The sequence below is a fragment of the Nicotiana sylvestris genome, chromosome 9 (genome assembly GCF_000393655.2).
Source record: "Nicotiana sylvestris chromosome 9, ASM39365v2, whole genome shotgun sequence".
Classification (NCBI taxonomy): domain Eukaryota; kingdom Viridiplantae; phylum Streptophyta; class Magnoliopsida; order Solanales; family Solanaceae; genus Nicotiana; species Nicotiana sylvestris.
Genome location: NC_091065.1, coordinates 77,825,223 through 77,831,543, shown reverse-complemented (window position 1 = coordinate 77,831,543; position 6,321 = coordinate 77,825,223). Strand labels below are relative to the sequence as shown.

At 35.5% G+C, this 6,321-nt stretch overlaps 1 long non-coding RNA gene across 1 annotated transcript; it reads right to left on the bottom strand.

The window, feature by feature from the left end:
* Positions 1-449: 449 nt before the first annotated feature.
* On the bottom strand, positions 450-1,295 carry LOC104226768 (uncharacterized). Its single transcript, XR_710924.2, has 2 exons — positions 1,041-1,295; positions 450-922 (listed from the first exon to the last, which is right to left on the bottom strand). It is a non-coding gene; the product is annotated as an uncharacterized lncRNA (long non-coding RNA).
* Between the last annotated feature and the right edge of the window lie 5,026 nt (positions 1,296-6,321).

Here is a 6,321-nt window from a genome sequence, read left to right as displayed (position 1 = left end):
TGTACAATCTCCGTTTAGTTTCTTGTTTATGTTGTGTGTAATTATGGCATTTCTATTTTTTTATGTTCTCCTGAATTTTTTTATTTTTCCCCTTTTCTTGGTCACCAGTATCCATGACCAAATTATTAGTTTTAACAGAACGAAGAAAACAAAAGAGGGTCATTCATGTTATGTTGTGATATTATATGGGATTAAGATCTTCAATTTTAACAACGAAAATGTAACATTTTATCTTTTTAACTTTCGTGGCAATTTCCTAGGAGCATTGAGATTTTATTGAGACAGAGCTGTAACGGGAAAGGTTGAATTTCTAGCACCTTTCTTGAAAAAATTCAATCACTTTCCAGTACTACTATGTCCAACAAATTCAATAGACTAGCAACATGTGAATGAATTCTATTGGAAATACGTTCTTTCCGTACTTGCGTATTCCAGCAACTTACAGAAAATTAAATCAACATACAAACATTTAAAAGGAAATCAAGATCATTACAATCCTTATAACTATTCAACAAAATATACTACACGAAATAATATATTACACAGATTAACTACAATTATCCTAAATTCATACTTCACAACAACAACCATAATGCAACGAATCCAATCAAGCATCCACATAAGACACGAATTAACATCCACTGATGGGCTACGGTTTTGCTCAATGTTGCACTAATTCCGGCATCAATAGCAGCACCAGACTCAGCATCAACAAGCTTCTTCTTCAAAATATTTCCTTCAACAACTTTTTCTCTCAATTTTGCTATAGCTTGGGCCTCAACGCTAGCAGCAATGTCATAATCGACCATCTTCTTCTTCAAAATATCTCTTTGCATTTCAGCAGCTTCCAATTTTCTTTTAAGACTACTAATCAAAATCACAACTCTTGGAGGTAATTCATTATCCTGCCACATGATTTCTTCTGTAAAAATAACACGACAAAAATAAACCCAAATATTTCATGAGAATCATAAGAACTCTAGAAGTAAAGCTTTTGAGAATTCAAAGAACGCTATTAGCTATAAATGAAGCTGACTTACCTCAGGTTTTGGGCACATAATAAAGCGCCTACCCGCATTTTCAGAAATATATGCCGTAAAATGGTGGGCAATAAGACCACAAAGGCACCTCTTCTTCGACCCATACGATGAACTAGAACAACCAGACATACTTATCAAGGGACTAAGAGATTAACCGAGTAAATAGGCCGAAAATAATGGTGGAAGTCTAATCTAATTTGGAATTGACGAAGGCTTGAAATAGTGCACCCTAGCGGAAAAACTTTGGGGGAAGTCGTTTGATTTGGTGTTAGGGAGGGTGGGTGAAATGAGTCAGGTGGGGGGGTTATTAAGACACGTGTCATGTCCTATTTTTTTGGACAAAGTAAATATTTTAAGTAGTAGCCGTTAGTGAAAAAGGATAGTATTAGACCCATTCTTTGACGGCAAAGTCATTAGTAGGCTCAAGCTGAAACGGAGGTTATAACTGATCCATTTCGAATACCACAAGGTCATTTTTGGCCTTCTCCCAATGGAAAATTCGCCCAAAGGACATAGAATGAAATTAGAGATGTCAAGAAGGAAATGTTATCTATTAATATATAATAGGAGAAACAAATTCATGATATTATGCCAAGTGTCACAACGAAATATCAACATGTGTCATGTTTTAGGACAAAACTTCAATAAATTTGGAGATTCAAAATATAAAAAAATAAAAAAAACTTAAACTTTTTTAAATAATTAATCAATTCAGTTATTGGAGTTTTGTGAAGTACCACGTTTTTTGTACACATATTTTTAAAATAGAAAACTAAAAATATATAACTACTCCAATTCCAAAAAAGGGACCCCACGTTTTTCCTTAGTTTTTTTTTCTTCTCTTTTTGCCCTACTTTTTCGTTAAAAACCTATAGATTAATTCTATCTTATTTCATTAAATTAAATTAATAGATAAGAACCTCCCTCCCCCATGATCCCACGAAATTGCAAAATCAAGCACACAAATAGGATAACAAATTAACACAACAAAACTGCTGCAGAGATCAGTTTCTCTTTTCTCTTCTCTGGAGAAGTTTAAAACTCCTCTAATTTCATCAAGATGACCCGATCAAAGAACCAGAGTTTGTTCTACTATTTTCATTTATATGAACGACAGGAGATTTGTACAAATGATGAATATATCTAAGAACCAACAATGCCGATGACAGATTGCGAAAGAAGACGTCCTAATTGGTGGTTGTAGGCATGAAATCTTAAGTTTGTCAAATAGAAAACAGGTTCTTTCTTCTCCTTTTTACAGATTTGATTTATCTTCTATTTGAAATTTGAATTGAATTTTACTATAACCAAATTAATTTGGTAGATGAAATTTGGTACACGATTTTGACTTTTCGCCAAAAAAATTGAGTTGAATGATGATAAGAAACTTTTCAATGATTCACTGATATAACATACAAAAGGATAGAAGATGAATGAAGAAAGGTGTTAAGCAGAGAAGCAGAGTATTTCTCCTCAAACATCACTTCACAATCTATCAGTTTGCGTGTGCTAGCAATGGTTGTAATAAAAAGAAAGGCAAAATCTTCTGTCACATGTATTTTGATAAATATTATTTCATTGATATAGGTTTAAACGATCGGGGAATTTTTATAAAGTACTTAGTGTTCTTTTATTGAATGAGGCTCTTCATCCGATTTTATATATTATATGCCGTGTACAAAATACTTAGTGGATCTTTTACTATTTAGTGATCATATATTTGTTGATTTCATCCTCACTTGAACCAGGAAATTGATAAATATAAGTTAGTGGCCTCAATAATTCTCCTGGAGCAAGAAAAAATGGCCTTTTAATTGCTACTAGATAGGTATTGCATTTGCTTCAGGATAGTTACACTGAGTAGTGGCTAAGCATTTATCTTTTTGAGTAGACGTGCTCATATATTTCTGGTTATAGATTCATTTGGAGCATTCCTCTAATGGTAATTCCATTGACTAGTTGTCACTCTATAATTTGCTATATAACTTATGCAAATCTTTGTTGGTTTTTAGCATTTTCATTTTGTACTTGTGGCATAGATGGTTTACATCCTTTAAATTCAAACTCAACTTCATACATATCCCACATGTCACGACCCAAACTGGAGGGCCATGACTAGCACCCGACCATACTTGCCGAGCACCAACGTACATTTTATCTGACTTTTTTATTATTATTTTTTAGGGTTGACGAGATCAATATAAATGGTAGACCTGGATCATGGACAACCAGCAATAAAATATGACGGCATGAACATACATAGCAGGGGATGACCAAACAATCAAGAAACTAAATATAAGGTATGAGCTACCACGCTACCATGAAAGACTATACAATAAAAACCAGCTGACAAGGCATACCACACTATACATGAGTCGACACTTGTCTATGAGCCTCTAAATGAACATAAGTCTTGTAACATAGCCGGAACAGGACCCCGACATACCCATAATGTCTATAACAGAAATGCATACCAAGACCACGGCAAGTCTAGAGAAGGGATCTCGCCAATCACTGCTGAACTGGACAACCTACTGTGGTGGGGGAGCTGCACCTGCCTGTCTATTAGGGCTTGCAGAACGACATGCGGTGTCCACAAACAAAAGGATGCCAGTACGAATAAAGTACTGAGTATATAAGGCAGGGAACCATAAATACGAACAATAACGTAAGCAGGGATAGAGAATATACAACCTGGAACATCTGAGTACCTTTGAGGGCTACTGACATGAAATGCATGATACATATGTATGTATACATAAACTTTTAAAACATACGCCTCTATGGGCATCATCATCATCATATTGTACCCAGCCATAATAGGCTTGGTAAAAATGTACCCGGCCGTTATAAGGCTCGGTAGAATCGTACCCGGCCACGTGGAGCTCGGTAAAACCCAACTGATCAGTGGTTGCACAATATGTGCCGTACCCGGCCGACTATAGCGCGGCTCGGTAGAGTAAAATAGATACATACACATAATGCATGCTCGACTCATGGAATCACATTCTAAACCTTTCGGAGTGATGATAATAGGCAAAATCTAGGTGATTTAGCTATTGTTTATGCTTCTGCTTGATTATATTCCGATGTCATATTATGGTTAATTGATGGAAAAACAGGCTCTACTCAAAGTATGTATACCTTGCAGGATGAGAAGCTAAATGATGCTTTCAAGAGGATATTGGGATGATTTATGAGCAAGAACAACCCCTAGGAGTCGAGTGTGCGCAAGGACGAGACGGACAAAAATAGACAAAATCAAGCTTCAAAGGCGCGCTAACTATCGCGCAAACTACAAAGTTCACGCAGTAGTTCGCGCGTATAAGGAACAGAGGCAGAATACTGCGCGAAGTAGTGCGCGAACTCTGCAGTTCGCGCAATAGTTCGCGCACTACCGACCCGGAGAGACTTTATTTAGGGGTAAAATTGAAATTCCGTCTTAATCTCACTCAATTTACATAAAGCAAAAACTCCATTATTGAGGGGAGATCAGATTTGGAGAGGAAGAAATAATTTTAGAGAGAGAAAGTGAAGAGGAGCTTCATCTTGGAGCTAAGAAAGGAGAAGAAGAACAACATCTTGGAGCAAGGATTCAAAGAGTTCTTCTAAACTTTCTTCTATTTGTTTGTTAATATTATGTTTAAAACTTTTATTGTTGATTTTTGTATGATTATGAGTAGCTAAAAACTCTAGTATTCTTGGGTCATGGATGTTAGATAATTATGTTATTTGAAGCTTAGATTGAAGATATTGAATTTATCGTTATGGGTTGTTTATTTGATTCTGCTTCTAATTATTTTACTGCGTAGCTAACAGTGAAATATTATTTACGAATCTTGAATTAAACTTGACAAAGGAAATTCTTGGTTGCATATAGAATCAAATAGAACAAGTTTTGAATCTCGGGCATCGGGTGAAGAATTCGCAATTAAGATAGACATATACTTAATTGCCTTGTTTGGTTGAAAAATAGGAGTTGTAAATGCATTCTTGCTAATATTAATACCATAGACATATAGGTATTAGTTTAACTTGAATAGATGCATAAGAACTCGAAAGATTCTTATGAATATTATTAACCTTATAATCAATAACCCGGATAATTCAATAAATCAATCTTGAGCTAAAATAGTAGCATAATTTCTAGCAAGTCCATGACTCGGGAATATATTTATCCAAATTGTTATAAACATATTGTGTAATTGGTGTAGTAATTTTGTGTTGAATTATTGTGCAATTATTAAGTAAGTTGTAAATTGGTTCTTTATATATTTTGTGATAATTTAGCTTGAATTAATAATTGTTTGAGTCTACATCAGTCGATAAGTTGATCACAATTCCTCGTGGGAACGATACTCTACTTACTACTATATTACTTGTCGATGGAATCACATTCTAAACCTTTCGGAGTGACGTAAGGTCGGTATCCTCTGTACACGTTATTAGGACCAACTCTTCATTACGAACCTTATAAGAATCAGGAAGTACCAACAACATTGATAACATAAGAATAAGAGAAGCAACATTAACATCAATCGTTCCATAAGAGGGAAAGCAATGTAAGTACTGCTAGCTTCTAAGAGTAGAGTATCTTTGGAAGCTCGTTCATTACATTATGTACAATCGGAGTCGTGCAAAAGAAGAAAAGGGATAGCCTCACATACCTTGTATATACTTCCCCAATCACAAGCTATGCAATTGTCACAACTCCTTAGTCTACAATAAGAGAAATGATACTATCGTTATCATTCAAGCATCATAACTATTATGTATCGACCACAACCTATTTTACATTGAAACGGACAACACCTCCCCTATATATATGACTTTACACCATTCCAAACAATCACCAAACAGCCCAAACAACATCAATAATAAACATATTGAGCCTCCCAAAACAGTCCACGCACAACCTAATTACATCATACATACGACGACCACCGTAGTCGTGTCAAACGACCCGAAAATGTTACGAATCACTATCAGCCCACAACCCTACATACATATGGTGTTCCTCCACACCCTTACACCTCCAAAACTCCACAAAATAGTAGTAAAACACGCAGCCCAATAGCAACACAAAACAATCCACAAAACAGTCCGCTATAAGTGAATAACTCGAACTCACGGCTTCCGATCACCGTCCCGTGAGTTCTTACATGTATAGAACAAATTACCATGAATTCACAGCAGAGAAAAATGTATGAAAGATGGAAGTAACTTACCTTACTTGTTGGATAACTCATCCCTTCCCTTGGTTCTTCAAACTCTAGGTTTT